At 33.5% G+C, this 21,062-nt stretch overlaps 1 long non-coding RNA gene across 3 annotated transcripts in view; it reads right to left on the reverse strand.

Annotated features, from left to right (window-relative positions):
• LOC102152603 overlaps positions 1-21,062 on the reverse strand; it is a 76,106-nt gene that overhangs the window by 47,330 nt on the left and 7,714 nt on the right. For 2 of the 3 annotated variants that reach the window (XR_005370033.1, XR_005370032.1), the window contains exons 2-4: positions 8,588-8,671; positions 7,646-7,930; positions 4,551-4,680 (exon numbers count right to left, since the gene is read on the reverse strand). This is a non-coding gene — a long non-coding RNA (uncharacterized LOC102152603). The remainder of the gene's footprint in view (positions 1-4,550; positions 4,681-7,645; positions 7,931-8,587; positions 8,672-21,062) is intronic. The other variant, XR_005370034.1, reaches the window with a different exon arrangement.

Raw genomic sequence — 21,062 nt, forward strand, 5'->3', positions numbered from 1 at the left:
CGGGATCCTCAGATCATGGCCTGAGCCAAAGAGAGAGCCTTTTTTTTTTTTTTTTTTCCAAAGAGAGATCCTTAACCAACCAAGCCACCCAGGTGCCCTGAGATTCTTCGCCCTCCATTCTTAAATAAAATCTGCTAAAGAATAAAAACAGAGAAGACACTTCCCGAGTCTTTGTTTTAGGAGTCCAGTATAATATTGCTACCAACACTGAAAAAGACAGGATTAACATATTAAATTACAGAAAAACTGCTTTTATAAAAATGCATAGAACCCCCCAAAAAATATTAGCACCTCTACTACAGTGATATATAAAAAGAATAATACCTGGCAACCAAATGAGATTTACTTCAGGAATGCACAGGTGATTTAACTTCAAAAATCTGTTAATGCACTTCACTTTTTAACAGAAAAAAAAAAGGTGCAGGAAAGGAATTGGACAAAAGGAAAGCTATTAGCATACAAAATGTGCTTTCTTTTTCTGGTACTATTTTGAATTTTTTAATCAGGAGTTGGTCTTGAAGTATGATAAAAAGTTTCATTGTTATTTATTTCTTGACCAATCAAAATGGATTTCATCATTGTCTGTAGCTGCAGAAAAATGCATGAATGATATGCATGATATCCCTGATAAATCAAATATTGAAGATTTTTTAAAATTTTGCATGCAGAGAAATATTTTTATTTACTTTACACTTTAAAAAATTCATTGTCTTTAGTAAATTGTTGCACTTCCTTCAGGTGAGACCTCACTGAATTATTTGATAATATCAAATCCTCATCTATAACTCTACAAAATCATGGATCTTTTTCTTCATGTATAGTAGATATAACTTACATTTATTTATGTGATAACTCGATCAATGTCTTTATTCTCTACTAAAAGTAGAGTCTATGAAAACGTTATTTCTTATTTTTGATCAGCAACGTATCTCTTCTTAGCAGAATGTCTGGTAAACAATAGGTGTTTGGAATGAGCATATAAGGGAGTGGAACAAAATTATTTTCCCTGTCTGTGATAAAATTAACATTATGATATTTATGAAATAATATTAAGATATAGTTCATGTATAAAGCAGTGATTTACTCAGAAAGAGGTTGATATGTGCACTATGCTCATGGAAGTACGAAGATAAAGCATTCAATAAGCACCTATTTTTTTGTTCTGTTTTATTTATTTATTTAATTTTTAATTTTTATTTATTTTTTGTTCTGTTTTTAATGTTATGTTTTGAACTAAGTTTACACTTTCAGAAAAATATAAAAATAGCATTGAGAGTTCCTGTTTACCTTTTACTCAGCTTCCCCTAGTGTTGAAAATGCCATATATCCATAGTACAATTACCAAGACGGGGGGAATTACAGTGATAAGTATTAATATTATTGATAAGTAAATATTAACAATAGTAAAATCATATTAACTAAGCCATAAATCTTACTCAAAATTTGCCAATATTTTCACCATTTTCCTTTTTCTAGTCCAGAATCCTATCTGGGATCCCATGTTGCTTTTTCTGGTTACTTCCCTGAGCATCCCCTGATCTGTGAGAATTCCTCAATTTTTCCTTTTTGTTTTTGTAACACTGACACTTTTAGAGTGTTGACTAGTTATTTTTCAGAATGCATTCCATTTAGGTTTGTCTGATGTATTCTCAGTGTTGTGAAATTACACATTTTTGTCAAAGATACCATAAAAATTATATGGGTGCCCCTCTCAGTACATTGTATGAAAGGTACATTTCAAGATGATGGTATTTCAGTACATTTCAGGATGTGGGATATCTATGACCCTCCATCATTTGTCAAAGATTGATGTCTGTTGGGCTTCTCTGCTGTTCAATTCTATATTTTCCTTTATACTTATTGCATATCTTGGGGCAAAATGCTTCAAGCCAGGTGAATACTATTTTTCCTCATATATTTACCAACTAATTTTTTTTTTTTAAGTAGACTCCATGCTGGACTTGAACTCACAACTTTGAGATCAACACCCGAGCTGAGATCCAGTCCGGTGCATAACTGACTGAGCCACCCAAATGCCCCTTCATCAACACACTTTAACATCCATCTTGCCTGCAACACTGATAGTCATGGTGTTTGCCTAATGGAGATTTTATATTATTCTCTTGTCTCTACACTTATTAATTGGGATTCACAATTAATTGGGATTCTCAATTATAATTCTATAATTCTATTCTATTCTATAATAAAGGAGAGATGCTCTAGTTAATTCATTAATTCATTATATTTATTTCAACATGAATCCACAGGTATACATTCTATTGTAGGAATTTTTATAAATTTTACTGTTATTATTATTATTTTTTTAATGTGTGTGCAATTCATCCCGGAATTGGCCACTGGAAACATCAAGTTTGGCTTCTGTATCATGTGCGTAATGACTTGGGCATTTTCTGGCAAATAGAAAATTTCATGGTCATCTTGCATTTTCCCTGCCTCAGCTCTCTTCAAAGAATCCGGTTCTTTTTATTAGAGAATTATATTTAAAAATGGAGATCAGAGAGCTAATGTGCTCCTTGCTACTGAAGCGTCATTGCTTCTGGCCATCTCCGTCCACAAAAGTAGGACACATAAGACGTACACGAGCTCTGCCTTTATACACGTGTATGTGCATCTCTCCGTGTGCACGTGTGCATTTGCACGTACGTGTGTATCCCATCATGAATTTATGCGGATATCTCCGATTCCAATTTAATACCACAGCATTCATTTTACCTTTTCCTCTTTCCTTACTTGTATTTTTTTGCCTCCAACAGAGAAAAGCTCAACTCTTATTATCAACAATATTTATTTGTTCAATTGTATGGTATACATAATGTAGATTTACCGCTGCTAGCAATTCACACTTAACAATTACCTATTCCCTTTTCAATGATACATTTATTAATTTGATTGCAGCATTTATGTGCAATTATTTTGTTTCTAGCCTTATGGTATTATGGAGGTCAATTTTTTTTTTACTTTCCTATCACCTTCAGTATGATTAGGTTATTCTTTCTTTTTTTTTTTAAGATTTTATTTATTTATTCATGAGAGACATAGAGAGGGACAGGGAGAGACACAGGCAGAGGGAGAGACAGGCTCCATGCAAGGAGCCTGACCTAGGACTCGATCCTAGAAACCCAGGGTCATGCCCTGGGCCAAAGGCAGATATATTTTCTTTACATTCTGATTGGTTTTAATGTTAGCATATGGGGCAGGGGGGAGTATGTGAAATGCTGCTATGGTTTTGAAAATTAAAACAATACAAATTATGTTCTCAAAGAAGTGATGTTTTCACTGCTACCCTGATACCATTTCACCCTTTCCTCCACCCTCTGCCCACATCATCCCCATAGGCAACCAGTTTCTTTAGTTTCTAATTTCTTCTGTAACTTTAATGTACTAATGAGCAGAAACGTGTGGTTTTATTTTTTTACATCCCATTTTTCTTAGATGGAGACAAGTATATACTGTAGATATTGTGTTGTTCTTTGTTCTCTTCACTGAATAGTATGGCCTAGAAATCATTCCATATCAAATTGTAGAGATCTTCTCCTTTGGTTTTATAGTTGCATAGTATTCTAGTATATAGACCCCCACTAGGTATATATTTCTTTAAGATTTTGTTTATTTATTCATGAGAGACACACAGAGAGAGGCAGAGACACAGATCGAGGGAGAAGCAAGCTCTATGCAGGGAGACTGATGCAGGACTCGACCCCAGGACCCCGGGATCAGGGCCTGAACCAAAGGCAGATGCTCAACCACTGAGCCCTCCAGACATCCCTCCAGTAGGTATTTAACCATTCTTCTATGTATGGGCATTAAACATATTTCCAATGGTTTACAATGGCAAACAGTGCTGCAGTAGAGTAACTTGTCCATGTACATTTTCGTATTGTGTAGGTCTATCTCTAAGATACGTTCCTAGAAGTGAAATACAAGTACTAAGCTGTGTACTTCTGTTATTGTCAAATTTCCCTCCAGAGGAATGCATCACCTTGAATTCCCACCAGTAACATATGAGAGGGCTACTTCCCCATGATCTTGATGAAAGAACATATTATCTAATTTTTAAATTTTTGCCAGTCTGATTAGAAAAGGTATCTCAAGTGTCCATTTGCATTTCTCTGATTATGAGTGAGTACGAACATATTTTTTATATTTGGCAGCCATTTTTAGACTTCTCTTGTGGTTTGCCTTTTAATGTATTTTGCCATTTTTCTCCTGGAGTTTTAGTGCTCTGACACTCAATTCTACTGATATCCTTAGGTATAGTCCCGTCTTATCCACAGGGGACACTTTAGATAACCCCCATTGATTCCTGAAACTGCAGATAGTAATGAGCTCTACATACACCATATTTTTCCTATATGTACGTATATGATAAAGTTGAATTTATAAATTAGGGAGAGTAAGAGATTAATCGTAACTCATAATAAAATAGAAAAAGTACAATAGCATACCATAACCAAAGTTATGTGAATGTAGTCTCTCTCCGAGTTTCCTACAGTACTTACAGTGAAGTTCTTACAGTACTTTCCACTCACCCTTTCTGTGATGCTGTGAGATGACAGGAGGCCTAGGTGGTGAGATGAAGTGAGGTGGACGGTGCTGGCAGGTGGCTGTTGGTGGCTGCAGGAGCCCTTGTGCTCCAGGACTGGGGTTGACCGCAGGTAACTGCAACGGCAGAAAATTTAAGCACGACTGAGAGGGGCTACTGTGGATTATATTATTAGCGCCTGTGTTCGATGTTGCAAATACTTGCTACCAGTTTTGTCGGTTGTCTTTTGACTTTTTGACGATGGTCTTCATCAAATTTAGAAAAAATATTATGCAGTCAAATTTATAAACTTTTTTTTCCTGCCTTCCGATTTGAGTCAGAGTTTGAAAGCCTTTCCCTAACTCTTGCTTAAAGAGACATTGATTCTTAACCTCTGCTAGCGTGAATAAGTTTTCATTTTTGACGTTTAGATCCTGAATTTCTTTGAAATGTTTTCTCATGCAAGATACAAGATGGTTTTGATTTGATATTTTTCCAACCAATCATCCAGTTGTCCCATAACAGTTTCTTAAAATGTCCGTCTTTACCTTAATGATTTAAGATGACTTCTTGGTCATATGTTAAATTTTGGTGTGTATTTAGGTCTAATTTTGGATTTCCTCTTTTGTTCCACGGTGTATCGATGCATGCATCACCAGCTGCATACGGGTTCAACAACAGTTTCTACACTATGTTTTAGTAACTCGTAGGGCTTGTCTTACCTTGTAGGTCTTTCTTTGTCCAGTTTTCTTTATTCTAGCCTTTTTTTTTTTTTTTTTTTTTGCCTATTTTTCCCCACATGAACTTCTGTATCAAACATATTTTAAAAATAGCTTTTTGGAAATTATCAGAATTGGATTGCATTTATGAACTGAGCAAGAAAGAATTCACTTCTTTATAATGTTGAGTTTTTCTATCCAGGAGTAAAGGATATATCTCTACCTGTTTAAGTTGACTTTGCTGTCTTTCAGGGATGTTTTAAAATGTTCCCTTGTATTGGAAAACAAAATACAAAAATATATTTGCATATTTCTTGTTAAATCTCTCCCCAAGTAGTAAATCTTTTCAGGTGCTATTATATAGATGGTTTTCTTGATCACTATGTCCTCTAGGTGTTTATTTTTTCTGTGTATGAATGCAATTGACCTATGTACAACAAACTTTCATTCTACTACTTCACTGAATTATTGTTTGACTTTATTTTACCACCAATTGTCTGCAATTTTCCAGATATGTGATCATACTATCTGCAAGTAGAGATTGTTTTATGCTCTTTTTACACATTGATTTCTAATTAATTTTACCTTCTAATTGTATTGGTTAATACTTCTAGTAAAATATTTAATAATAATAACAATATTAATGTTGAATAATAATAGTGGGCATCCGTGCCTTGTTTCTGATCTTGGTGGAAATGCCTATAGGGGTTTCCTCTCTGGTTTAACCTTCATTTAATTACTTTCAGTTAAATTCTGATAAATTTGTTTTTGTGTTATTCATTTGATATTGCTTTATTTCTCCTCCTTGTTCTAAAAATGTGTTCAGGGTAGTGATGAGTCTTTGTTTTTCATAATTTGGCTGCACTCAAAAGATAAAGAGTCCTTTGTCATATAATCATACATACTAGAAAAGCACTGTAGTGAAGGCTTATATGCTTTCCTAAAATTATTATTATCTGTAAATGATGTCTTTCCACAGTGTTCCCTCTATCAGCATTTTTCCCCATCACAAAAGAAAATCAGTTCTTCCAGGAATGTCAGACCTTAATGCAATTTATTTGAAAGGACAGTATTTTAGTATTAAATTGAATATCGTGCAACATGTCTTATTATATTCTTGTTCTTGTTTTATTTTTATTGGACTTAATTAAGATAGAAGATGGACTTTTCTGATGACCAGAAGGAGGCATTTGTTATTTAAATAAAATGATTTTCAAGTAAAGGCAAAGTAAGGAGATGTGAAAACCAAAGTGGCTTGTTTCATACACACTCAACTAAATTTAATCTCTGCCGACATCAGCCAAATTTAGTCATTAGTCACTTGATTTGTTTCGATGTACGTGAAAGACAGTTTTAAGTTCTTCATGTGTGTTGTTTCAGCAATATTTTGGCTAGAATTACTACATTCTACAAATAATTATACTTAAAAAAGATGATTTGTGTTGGCTTGGATTTATCTTGGTTTGTAAGTGCTTTCTTGGATTCTTCGAAAAAAGGTACTTACTCTTTTGAGGTCCTTTTGGTTATCTTTCTAGTATTTTCTCGATCACATGTCTTCTGGCCTTGGTATCACACAGTTTACTTAATTGACAATAATATCTAGGTATACAGGCTAACTCTATCAAGATATTTATTAGAATGAATAGTGTGTTTTATGATGGAAGCAATGCCTTTTTATAAGCATTTCATTTCTATGAAACCAAAGGTGTAAAGAAAGAAATACATAAAAATAACTACTGTTGGAAATTATTTTTATAATTATTCTCTGTGAATTTATGAAAATCATACAATTTTACAATCTTTTGATACCTGACTTTTCTTATGTAGAAGCTAACTTTTTTGTTTTTAGGAGAATATGTACCCCCATCACACTCGATCATTTTTAAAAAGTGGCCCAGTTAGTGGCAGACACTACCGATTAAAAATACGAACTGCAGACAGGTAGAAAACATAGTTATTTTCCTGTCTGAGCAGAATTGTTTTTTATTTTATTTTTTTAGTCATCAGCTAAAGTTATTTACATAAAATGAATATTTAACATTTGCAACCAGCCGTTTGTTATTTTTTCTAAGATTTGGAAAAGTACATTTTTGAAAATATCCATTTTAGATGGTGCTTTGTTGTTCTTTTTTTAGAGATGTTGTGTAGGTTTTCTTTCCGGAAGGTATCCTGGTGATATATTTCATCTTGTGAACATATTCAAGAGGCTGGGATATAGTCTGTGGTCTGTGTTGCTGCTAAAAATACTGTAGCTTCTCCATGAAAGAGGTCACAATTTGTATGCATGCGTAAAGAGGCAAACTGTAACTCTGGGAACCTTTTTGCTGTGCTCCAAATACCCAACTTTCTAGAAGACCCTGACACCTGTGTGTCCCTGACATACCTCAAGCTCAGCGTGCGGAAGCTGAGCCTTCCCTTCTTTCATCATCACTCCTCTCCAACCTTGAGGCCACCCTTCCTCCTCTTCTACGTCCAATCAGACTTCACTGTACTACGCCGCAGGCCTGAAACCTGGGGATTAATTTTGATGTTGATCAAGCTCAAATTTTGGATCATTCCGACTCTTCAATCTCTCTCTGATGGACTCTCTTGCTGATTTCTTTCTTTCTGACTCCAGTTTTACCAACTCCTTTATATTTCTATCTTTCTTTGCCTGTATGTTTAATCTCTAAAACAAAAAAACAAAAACAAGATAGAATAAGCCACTCATCTTGCCACATCAGTCCTGGGCTTAAAGTAGTACATTGTCTTCCCAAAGCCCGCAGGATGTGAGCCATACTTTGTAGTATTGACAAAAGGCTGCTCGTGTTTGTTTATCATCAGCCTGGCTAATATCCTGCTGCTGCTTTTATGCACACTGGCTGAGTTCGGTTTCTTTCAAGTATCAGGAAACAGAAACACAATCGGATTACGTTTGATAATAGAAGTTTATTCTCGGTGAAAGTCAGGACGACAGAAAATGGTCTGAGCTACCAAATAACCAGGGCTCAGAGCTAATGCAACCTGTTTCAGGATTGTGTGCACCTCTGGCCTCCCCCAAGCAGCCCACCCCCGCTGGGCTACCTGGGTCCTCCGCCCTTACACTGATGCTGCTAACGGTTTCTGCTGTTTCCATCTCGGGAACTGACTTCTTTTTAAATGCCTTCTCTTTAATATATCATCTTTCTCCCTCTTTCTCTTTTTTTAAAGATGCATTTATTTTAGACAGAGTGCAAGTGTGGGGGAGTGACAGAGGGAGAGGCTCCTAGAGGAGCCCCGGGCCCTTTGCAGAGGCTCCACCTACAGCCCTGAGGTCAGGACCTGAGCCCAAGAGCCAGTCGCTTACCCCAATGAGCCACGCAGGTGCCCCTCTTTTTCTCATAGCTTCTACTTTTTAATTTCTCTCCATGCTTCTTGTCAAAGGAACATTCTAGATAAAAGAATTTAAAAAGAAAAAAATTTACTTGCAAAACGTTACAATAAACACTGACTTGAAAAAATGTACCATGCATTTAAAAAAAGAAAACAACAAAATCACAGAATTTAGCAACACCCCCAATAGCTGTAAAAACTGTTCTGCCTTTGGAGCTCGTAATATCAAATGCAAGGATTTGTTACTTGGATGTAATAACAGATAAGAAAAAATCCATATGCTGATAATAACACTATTAACTACAAAATAACATTTGTTGAGCGTTTACTACGTACCAAACACTGCGATAACATCATCCTATGTGTTCTCATTTGAACAGCACACAAACTGTATAATACTGTAATTTTCCATATTTTGCAAATGTCAGAACTGAGACGAAAAAAATATAATTAGCAAATCATCATTTTGTGTGTGTAAACGGTGATAACTATTTCAAAGAAGTAAACTTAAAAATCTGCATACTTCACACTAAATAAGAAATAGAGCAACAGTATGTATTGTACTTACAATTTTGAAAAAAATCTCAGTGTCTAAAAAAATGTAATAATTGAATAAAACATAAATAATTAAATATTTACATAGGTAAATATGCAGAGAGCCAGCTTGCTTGATAAATATACCTCATTCCATTATATATGTTCTCTCTGAACATGTACAGTATTACCGATGTCTGTGCAGTATGATTTCCCGAAAGCATAATACCAAAATATGTCTATGCCACTATGTCTACGTGACAGACTGAGTTACAGACCGAATTGTTAACTGTGGTTATTTTTGAGTCATAGCATCATACATACTTTTGGTTTTCTACGTGCAGAAAATTCTTTATACATGAAAACACCTGTACATGTATTATGTCTACAACACGGTGTTTCACTAAGATTTAAATATCCTGTTGTGGATGTGCGGATGTGTGTATGGTGTGTGTTTATGTGCGTCTTCAAGGGACACATTCTATAGAAATCACATTTAGCATCCGCATCGAAACGGACGTGATGAACTGCAAAAGCTCTTACTAGATTAGTTTGTAAGTTGTCAGGAGAAAGTCTTAATATAAACATCCTTTTGGGTTGTTTTTTGGGTAGAATATTTAAAAATAGCGAGCCTAGTGGAGCTGTTGCATAGAATATAAACACTTCCATTCATATAGTAAACAGCAGCAGGTGCTATATGTACTGGTGACAACATTTCCTACGCAACGTATGTCCCATCATCACAGGTGAGAACAAGGTGCCGACTAATGATGCTGGTTTCATGTTCCCAAACAGTGGAACATCGACATGTGAGGGCATCCAGAAGATATTTGGCAACTCTAAGGTGATTTTCTGAGGCCTCCATAAGGGAATATCTTCAAGAATTTTGCTTTATGGCTTTGAACAGTGTCTACAGTATTGCTATGAAGTCCTATTCTTTTCAGGTTGCCATCGTAATGCAGACTACAAGGCCAGGCTGGCGAGCACCCTGTATCACGAAGGAAGGGAAGCCATGAAGGACTACTGAACATTTAGGAGCCGGAACACGCCCTTCATAAGTTCCAACCCTGAGACTTCTTAATTTAAACCTCAGGAGAGATAAGTGTAAATGAACAATTATTATTACAGCTACACCTGAAAAAAAAAAAAAAAAAAGAGGATGTCAAATCAGCTTCCCTGGGATGGAAATTCTCAGTGTGATTAGGTACAAATCCCTAGCTCCTGAACTATTGAAGAAAATAGTTCTAAAAAAAAAAAAAAAAAAAAGAAAATAGTTCTACTGTCAAGTATAAACCTTTCCAAGACAGAGATTATTTATAGCTTCAATCTTTTTAGTTGTTTCTTTTCATTGAACTTTTTCAAATTTTTCATGTAGGCCGTATTTGTGTATAGAACTTAGGTGGTCTATTTCACCAAAACTCTGATGGGGCTAAGATAATAATCGGCTTGTTGATTCTTTCACCTCCTACAACAGCCTGTAATTTACTAAAGCTGTAAGTTTTCAATACTGAACTCCCATAGGGGCCCCTGGGTGACCCAGTCGGGTGGGTGGTTGATGTCTGATTTTGGCTTGGGTCGTGATCTCAGGGCTGTGAGATGGAGCCCCGGGTAGCCGGAGTCTCAGTTCAGCAGGTGCTCTGCTTGAGGATTCTCTCCCCCTCCCTCCCTGCCCTCCCTGCTCATGCTCTCTCTCTTTCTCAAGTACATAAATACATCTTTAATGTTGAAATCACACAGCTCCTGCGTTTCTCAGCATCTCCCATGTGTAAGGACAGCAGGTCTCTTGTGTCTTTCCCTGCATCAGCTTCTGCCCCAGAGATTCATATGAAGACATGGGAGTTCAGGAATGACGTGCATTTTCTTATTGTTGTCACTGCAGCTGCTTTGGATGTTCTATTTGTGGCTCAAAGGTGATTTTGATATATCACCTTGGTTCAGAAGTATTTGGAGATATAAACAAGTTTGCTTTTTTTTTTTTGAATACTAGATACATACTAGGAGTGACATTATTTCTCACTTACCTTTTTGTTCTTTCTCCAGCCGCACCGGCCTGTTTGCTTGTTACAGCAGGTTCCTCCTCATGTCAGTGCCTTTGCACACATTGCTTTTTCTAGAGATGCTATTCCCTACACTGGCGTTGCAGCCAGCTCTCCCTTATCCCTAAGGCTTTCAACTTAAAAGCTGAAACCTCAAATGGATCTTTCTTAACTTTCCTACCTAATGCAGTATTCTATTTCATTCTGGAGCTCATCTCCTTTATGGCATTCATAGGACTTTTATAATTTCTAATTAGATATCTGTTACTTTTTATAAAAATGTCTTTTCAACTGCACTTGAAGACTTAGGTAAGCAGGGATTGTGTTTGTCTGGTTTTTGTATGTGCCGTAGCCAGAATAGTGACTGACAAAGGAAGTACAGGATCTTTGATTTATTGAAACAGCATATGAAAAACACATAATTGATTTAAAAGAATTTTAAAATATAGAGTGGTGTGGTGAGATCAATAAATATACTAATATACGATTACATACTATGCATTTTATTTTTATTTTCTTTGTCCTATTTTCTCTTTCTTCTTCTTCTTCTTCTTCTTCTTCTTCTTCTTCTTCTTCTTCTTCTTCTTCTTCTTCTTCTTCTTCTTCTTCTTCTTCTTCTTCTTCTTCTTCTTCTTCTTCTTCTTCTTCTTCTTCTTCTTCTTCTTCTTCTTCTTCTTCTTCTTCTTCTTCTTTCTTCTTTTTTTTTTGCCAAAGCCTTTGTCATAGTTATATCTGAATTTATCAACTTATTCACAACTGTAAGGTATTAAATTGAAGTGTTTAAGGACACTTGGGTGGCTCAGCTGTTGAGTGTGTGCTCAGGTCGTCAACCTGGGGTCCTGGGATCAGGTCCCACATCAGGTTCCCTGAAGGGAGCCTGCTTCTCCCTCTGCCTGTGTCTCTGCTCTTTGTGTCTCTTCTCATGAATAAATAAAAATTTAAAAATCTTTAAAAAATTTAAGTATTTAATGTTGCTCTAATACATTTTATCCAACTTAATAGTAACACTATTGTGCATGCCTGTCAAAACTCTAAGCTTCTGAAAGTCTTAAGTACACTAGTACAGAGCTTTTACAGATTCTAAAAAGAATGTTAAAAGGGAGCACAGTAAGGAAAAGTTTAGAAGTTATATACTCCAAAATTGGTGGGGGTCATGCATACTTGAGTATTTTCTACTGGAACAATGGAGAAAGAATGGAGGTTAACCAATTCTTGCTAGAAACTCTGCCCAATGACTTGATTTATCCAGATTCTGACTTTTTAAAGTGAATGACAAAACAAACTCAGATAAAGTAACTATCTTATATGGAAATAATTGATTATGGTCAAGATTTTAACTCAAAGTTCTATTTAATTATGTAACAACCTTTCTATAAGTGAAATAATATCACATTCTATTTATTATCCAATTTCTTTTATTATGGAGTTGTCTGAGAATATCACAACGATGATAAGCTTCAGAGATTTGCTGTATGACATTGTAATACAGTAAAAAATAATGTATTGTATACTTAAAAATTTGTCAAGTAGGTAGATCTCAGGTTAAATGATCTTACCACAATAAAATACAATTTTTAAATTCTTAAAAATATTAAAACAGTATTAAACATAAGGTACATATCTGATAGGGCAAGGCTACCCAGGCTAATATTCTTTTTGATTAGTTTAAACTTTTGATTAGTGGCCTTCATTATATCTGCAAATCTCTTTGTTTTTTTCCATATAACCTAAACTATCATGGGAAAGAAACTCCATCAATTCTGTCAACACTCAAGGAGACAGTATTATATAGGATGTGAATACCAGGGACATGACCCTTGGTGCCATCTTAAGAATTCTGTGTGGCACAAATGAGTTGTTAAGAAATGTATTTATTGCATGTAAATAGTATTTTATATTCTTATAGGATGTGGTTTCTATTCTTAAGAAAAAGCAATCACTTTGATGTAGACTTGTCTTTAGACCATTATGGTCTATCATCCAAAAAACTGTTCTGTGCTATCCTAATATTTCAACCTGGAAAGAAAATCCAACATCTTTGGCTGTAAACTAATAGAATGAAAGTACTCCAAAGTTTTCTTATTTTGTCAGATGAGAGTCCGCGATTTAGGATTGATAGAGGCAAGTAATAAAAAGGATATGTATGTATATTACCTTAACATGCATTGTTACACATACCAAAAAGACCGCAACATTTTAAAGAGAAGAAAATTGTGCCTAAATCATTCTTATTAAAAAGAAAAAATTATATATAAACTATTTTTTCATTTTCCATCCATTCTTACAAATGTTTAGTCTCTTCAGAAAAAAGAATAGTTTTCCTCTCTCTTATCTTCATTGAATAATTAAATGCTTATAATATAAAATAAGATAAAAGATTTCTGGGTGAATATATGAATGCAAGATTATATTGGTTGATATCAAATTTTATTGATGTATCAGTGAGCTAAACTCTGCCATGTGGGTGTTATTGAGCCATTGACAGGGTAGTTCTTCATTTGTGTAGATTTATACTTCATTTTGCTTGCTATTGAGTATATTTAGTACACGTTCAATGAGGGCCAAGGTGTAGTCTTCCCTCCTGCCACACATACACTTATTATTGTGACAACCAGAAATATACTCACACATTTCCAAATATATCTGAGGCTTCTTTAACCAAGAACTGTGAATGTAGTGATTCATATTAGGTGACTCTGTCTAACTGATGTAGACACATTTACAAAATGTGACTATGTATGAATGAATATCCAGAGTATAGGAAGATTAAAGTTATGTGATTTTTCCAAGTATACAAGTGGGATTATGTCCCAAACATATGTGAATATAAATTTGTGTTAAGAAATTCTGAGGAAATAGTTATATCTTTTACTCTACAAAAAGCTAAAAAAGAAAAAGGCAACTATCCTCAATTATTTCCCCCTACAGAATAAGCTATTTTCCCCTCTCTTTAGTTTAATTATTAAAAGATTCCCCTTCAGATACTAGAGCTTAATGCAGAAATATTTAGTATAATTTCACCCAACTCCCTTTGTTGGCATATGGTCTATTAAAATTCAAGCTGTAGGCCATGAGATATCAGTAATACCACAGGGCAAATACTATCTACAAGTGTTTTTTTTTTTTTTTTTTTCCCTATGAATGAGCATTTTCTTAACAGTTCTGGCCTCTGTAGGCCAGAAAATTGTATTTTTTAGTTATCTAGGTATATCAGAAAGTTTTGTCCAAGAATTTAATTTGATGCCTTGGCAGAAATTAAATCTGATAACATTTATATTTTAAGACTTTTGATTGTGTAATGCATTCCTTTGTTTTAGAAGGATATTTATTAAATCTATGATGCTATACATGAGAATTTAATTCAAAATATATTGCAATGATAAAAACTAGCATTACATTAGAGATTATTTATTATGAAATACTTAATAATCCTGATTTTGTCTCTAAACAACATATTGTTAATAGGAATGAATCATAAAACCAGGTTTTAAATTTTATTTTTGTTTAAATTATTTGCTTTCTATATTTTGCCTGCTTTCCACAGCTACACACATAAACACACACATAATATTATTAAAGTAAAATAAAAAGCAACAACAAAAAACTTCTACCACCGGAATATTTAAAACTTTTCTTTAAGCAAGGTAGGTGACACATTTAAAATAAACTGAAATTGCAGGATTTCTAAAATATGTTGATAGTAAAAAAATCATACATCTGAAATCCCATGGGATGCACTTACTCAAGAAAAACTTACAGCATTTAGCAACTTTACCAATAAGATGAGAAAAATTACAATGAGTGAATTCAATGCCTAATTTAAAAACTAGAAAAAGAAGAACCAAATAAAAATTTAAAAAGTATGGTAAAAGACAAACACAAAAACTAATTAGGCAGAAAATAGAAAAAGAGTAGAGCTGCATAACAGCTTGCCATATGGCTTTCTTAAAAAGAATTAACGAAAGAGATGATCACAAATTTAGATTAAGAAAAACATAGAAGGAAAAGAAGAAAAACATTAAGACAAAGCACAAAAAAAGAAAATAACAAATGACAAGGGGAATGACATTGGAAATGCAAAATATTTTTAAAATGATATTATCTAAGGTCAATTTGCATAGTTCTGTGCAAAAAAATAAACCCCCCAAAATAGATATTTTCATAAAGAAATACAAATTGCTAATGCCTACTCTACCAGAGGTATAAAGCTTAAATTATCTTATTTCCATACAATAAATTTAGAAAATTGTCAAGGCTATACCTCCACTTAAACCAGAAACAGGTTTCATAAGGGAACTCTACCAAACTTTCAAAGATGAGGTTTTTCAAATATTCTATAAGTTACTCCACATAATTGTGTATGAAAGCACTTGCTTAATTACTATTATGAAACAAGTACGTCATTAATACATAAACCTCAAAGAAGGTTGAACCAAAAAAAAATCAGTTCCAACAGGAGCTATAAGGTATATTTACCATGATTTTTCAACATTGGCTCTGAATTTTTAATAAATATAGAAAGTTTATGATGAGATAATAAATATATAAACTATCAAAAGCCCAAAAGAATTTATTAAAAATAAATTAGAATGAGAGTATTTTGAAGGTACTGAATATAAAATCAGTTACATGTTCTAGCATGATACAAAAAAGCAGAAGAAATGAAAGAGGAAATTGCCTTCCACCTAGTAAGTCAGTTAAAATGATTAAGCATTAAGTTATACACTTAGTGATAAAGGCTCAAGACTTTCATAACAAGGTGTAAAATGCTATTGAATATTTAAAACATGACATAGACAAATGAAAAGACATTCCACATTTTTGTATAGAAAGATCCTACATCACAGAAATGTCTATTATTCTAAAATTAGTATTTAAGCTTCATTCACTTCAATTAAAATTCTAATAGAGTTTATCTTCCAATTATAATATTATTCAGAAGTTTATCTGGAAGAATAAATGTTTAGAAATAGACAAAAATGAAAGCAAACTTCATAGTGAAATAAAAATATATTTTTTTTAATGAAAAGTACTAATCAATCAATAGTGCAGGAAAAAAAAATCTTCAGAAACTGATCCCTATGGAAAAGAGAGTTCATTTATGAGGAAAAAAGGACTTCAAATCAGAGAGAATGGATGGATTATCTAATGAATTGTGATAGCTTTTGTGGTTCTCTATCTGGTCCAAGGTGAAAGTAGAGCACTTACACCAAATTCTATATAAAGTCCTTATCAATGACATAACTAAGCATGAAAGTGAAATTTTAAAATTTAAGTAAAAGCTAGGAGACTGTTATATAAGGTGATAAAAATACAAGTCTAGTCATTAAAAATTTATTTATCTTACTATATATATTTTTATAGATATGTGTCTGAAAAATATATATTATTTATGTAAATGAATATATGTTTATACCTGACTATATTATATGTACAATTTAAATCTTTCAGAAAAAGATAAAGTAAATAGGAAATGATATACTATGAAAAACATATTTGTAATGGAGAAGACAAAGCACAACTTTTACCAAAGCTTTTCCAACCATCCATAAAAACAAAGACAAAAGCAAAAAAAAAAAAAAAAATTATGAAAATTGTGCCAAGTACGTGAATAGATAGTAAAGGATCAAATTGGATTGCCTATATGTTATTTTATATGAAATACTATCAAACTCACTATTAGTAAAATAAATTTAAACTAAGGTAAAAAAAAGGAATACTGTTTGCCTTTGATATTGAAAAAGTTTAAGAAATTCCAAATGATAGTGGATTTTGGAGAAAAAATGTATTTATATAGCACAGGATGGTAATATGAATGTGTTTTGTAGTTTTGGCAAATAATCTGGCAAGTTTAATTAAAAAGAAGTAGAAAAGGCATATGTCCTTCAACCCAGCAATTTAATTCCTGGATTCCATCTCATAGAAATAAAAACTCAAACACATAAGCACATAGGTTAAAGCATATTTATTGTTCATCGTAGCAGCCTAAAAGCTGGCAACGTGTGAATGTACAGCAGTAGGAACTGGATGTATAAATCTTGGCACTTCCACACCATGAAATATAATGAAACGCTAAGAAAATGAATTACACTAAATTAGTTGAGCGGAATGAATTTCCTCAATGTATTGCTCAAAGAGAGAAACAAGATGCTTAAAGTTATACAGAAATATTTTAAAGACAAAACATTTAAATGACTGCATTAAAACCTGGGGTTCGTTTGCCGGTCAGATCCGGGAAGAGTGTCCACAGGCTTCTAAGTAGGAGTTTATGTAATAAAATGGACCACACTGAGGGATTTACTCAGGCTAATGCACCAGAGTTGTCTCACACAGAGGCTACCAGGCCCTTCAGTCATCAAAGTTAAATCTGTTTATTTTAAACTAGTTTTTAAAAAAATATTCTGTATTCTCCAGTAATATATTTAGCAATAGGGAATGTATAAACATTACAATAATCTTAAAATAAACATATACCATTTTAAAGTTAATAATGGTCTTTATCTTATCCTATTGTCTCCTTCATTTCACCTTAAATTTCCCCAAGGTCTTCATTAATGTGTATTTAGTTCTCGCTCAATGTACAAAAAGGCTCCTATATGCCTACTGGTTTATTTTCTGTGTTTAACTGATGGATATTTACTGTTTGAATTAATGCCTGTGAGTAGGACAGTAGCAGCCAAAAGAGAGAATAAGCAAACCAGTATCACAAGTTTGTTTGAACTTACTATAACACTATTTCTTTTTAAAGATTAGAATAAAAGTACAAGTTAAATACAATATTTGGTCTATAGATAGAGTGATGGTGTAACCTGAAAAATATGGAGATTTCTAAAAGTATGAGAGGTCATAAAATAAGTATGTATAATTAAAACATATTTTATATGGTCCAAAATTAATTTTATTATGATGTGGGGCTATAAAGTAAGTCTATTCAAATCCCATTTCAGAATTAAAATTATTTCCAAAAATAAGTAATTAACTATATTTGTCTATATTCCACCTGGAAAAAAAATCCACCTTCATTCAGTTGATTACTTCTTTCTTAAAAGCAATAACAAAAGAATAATTGACTTGGCATTTACATACTTTAATCATTTTCTTAGACTTATTTGTCTTTAGTAGTATGTTATTTGCTTTTTTTCTGAAGATAGAATATTAAATATAGCTCTATTATTTTCAAATTTTTTAATAAAATATATTCTTAAACTTGCGTTTTATATTTCACGAATTTTAAATTCATTGAACCTTCTTTTCAGAGTACCTTTCTTCAAAAAGTATTTTTAAAAGAGAAAAAACAATCACACACGGTTTCTATATGACTATACTATATATGTTGCATCAGATTGAAGTCTGTGCTGTGTACCATCCATATATAAATAAAAATTTTAAAAATCAATGAGAAATCAAATGTTTGGTAAATGAATACTCATTAAAAAGTCTATTGAGGGGATCCCTGGGTGGCGCAGCGGTTTAGTGCCTGCCTTTGGCCCAGGGCGCGATCCTGGAGACCCGGGATCGAATCCCATGTCAGGCTCCCGGTGCATGGAGCCTGCTTCTCCCTCTGCCTGTGTCTCTGCCTCTCTCTCTCTCTCTCTCTCTCTCTCTCTGTGACTATCATAAATAAATAAAAATTAAAAAAAAAAGTCTATTGAGTGATAGGTTTCATAGAAATTACATTTTCACTAAAAATGGAAATTTAGTGATTTGACACATTTTTATATCATGAATTAGAATATACAGTGTTTGACTCATTCTTTTTTAAATATTTTTTAATATTTATTTATTTATTTGAGAGAGAGCAAGAGCATGAATGGGGGAGGGACAGAAGGAGCGGGAGAGAATCCTCAAGTAGATGCCCCACTGAGCATGGAACCAGGTGCAGGGCTGGATCCCAGGACCCTGAGATCATGGCCTGAGCTAGAATCAGGAGTCAGATGCTCAACCAACTGAGCCACCCAGGCAGCCCATTTTTGACTCATTATTAAGAACTGTATCTTACAAAACATGAAAATCTTTTCAGAATATGCTTTTATATAAAGGGGCGCCCGAGTGGCTCTGTTGATTTAGCCTCCGACTCTTGGTTCTGACTCAGGTCACCATCTCATGGGTCATGAGATCCAGCCCCAAGTCTGGCTCTGCACTCAGCGAAGAGTCTGCCTGAGAATTCTCTTCCTCTACCCCTCTCACGCTCTCTTTCCCTCTCAAATAAATAAATAAGATCTTTTTTTTTTTTTTAAGAATAAGTTCTTATATGTCCTCACATAAAATAATTCAATTTTTTCTAGGTGTGAGATTAATAAAAATAAAGTTATGCCTAGAAAAATATTGTGCAAAGCAATAGGTCTTCTCAATGCCATTCTATTCTACAAAACATTATTTACAGTTTAAAATAGGAGTCCATCAAAAGATCATTCCTAGAAATAAAACTATTCCAAAGCACTATTAGGAAATATTAAAAGAAATCTCTTAATATAATTTCAGGTTTCACTCATTACTTTCACTCATCAGCACACCAGATTTCACCTCTCTACATAATGGTTCTTCAGTGGACTTCCACCTCACTCTGTATTTTACATTTGGGATTATTATGAGTTAGTCTTTCCGCAGTAAGAGTAAATGAAATTATCACAGTCGTTTCTTTTTTCTTAACTGAGGTGTAATTGGCATATGACATTATATTGGCTTCAAGTCAATAGCATAGTGATTTGATATCTGTATCCATTATGAAGCAATCACCACAATAAGTCTAGTTAACATTTGTCACCATATATAATTACACATTTTTTTCTTGTGACGAGAACATTTAAGATCTTTCTTAGCAACTTTGAAATATACAGCACAGAGTTCTTAACTGTAGTCACCATGCTGCACATTACGTTCCTAGAACTTATTTACTTTATTACTGGAAGTTTATAACTTTTCACCCCTTCACCCATTTTACCCACCTCACCAATCTCCACCTCTGACAGTCACTAATATATTCTCTGTATCTATGAGCTTATCTTTCCTTTTTAATTTTAGATTCCTCAGGTAAGTGAGATAATATGACATTTTTTTCTGTCTGACCTACTTCATGACCTACATCATGAAGCATAACATGCCCAACGTCCATCTATGTTGTTACAAATGACAATATTTCATTCTTTTTTAATGGTTGCTTAATATTCTAGTATGTGTGTGAGTGTGTGTATCACATTTTCTTTATTCATTCATCCATTGATGGACATTTAGGTTGTTTCATTATTGAAACAACCTACATTATTGACATTATTGTAAATAATGCTGAAATGAACAAGAGGGTGCATATATTTTTTGAAGTTAGTGTTTTAGTCTTTTTTTGATAAATACACAGAAGTGGAATTGTTGGATGATATAGTACTTCTGGTTTTAATTCTTTGAGAACTTCCATACTGTTTTCCATAGTAGTTGCAGCAATTTACATTCCAACCAGCAGTACACTAGGGTTCCCTTTTCTCATCATCCTTGCCAACATTTATCATTTCTTGTCATTTTAATAATAGCTGAACTTACAGGTATGAGGTGATATCTCATTATGGTTTTGATTTACATTTCTCTGATGATTGGTGATGTTATCCATTAGTCATGTTATCTTTGGAAAAACGTCTATTTAGAGCTTTTGACCATTTTTTTATTAGATTGTTTGAAATTATTTAATTTGATTGTTTTTGTTTGCATTTTTTGAGTCCCCTATATATTTTGGATATTAACCTTTTATCAGATATATGATTTACACATATTTTTCCCCATTCAGTAGGTTGTCTTTTCAATTTGTTGCTAGTTTTTTTTACTGTGCAATTTCTTAGATTGATATAATTTGTATTTTGTTGCCACAGAGTAAATGGAATTATCACCATCAAT

Source organism: Canis lupus, chromosome 15, assembly GCF_011100685.1.
Source record: "Canis lupus familiaris isolate Mischka breed German Shepherd chromosome 15, alternate assembly UU_Cfam_GSD_1.0, whole genome shotgun sequence".
Taxonomy (NCBI): Eukaryota; Metazoa; Chordata; class Mammalia; order Carnivora; family Canidae; genus Canis; species Canis lupus.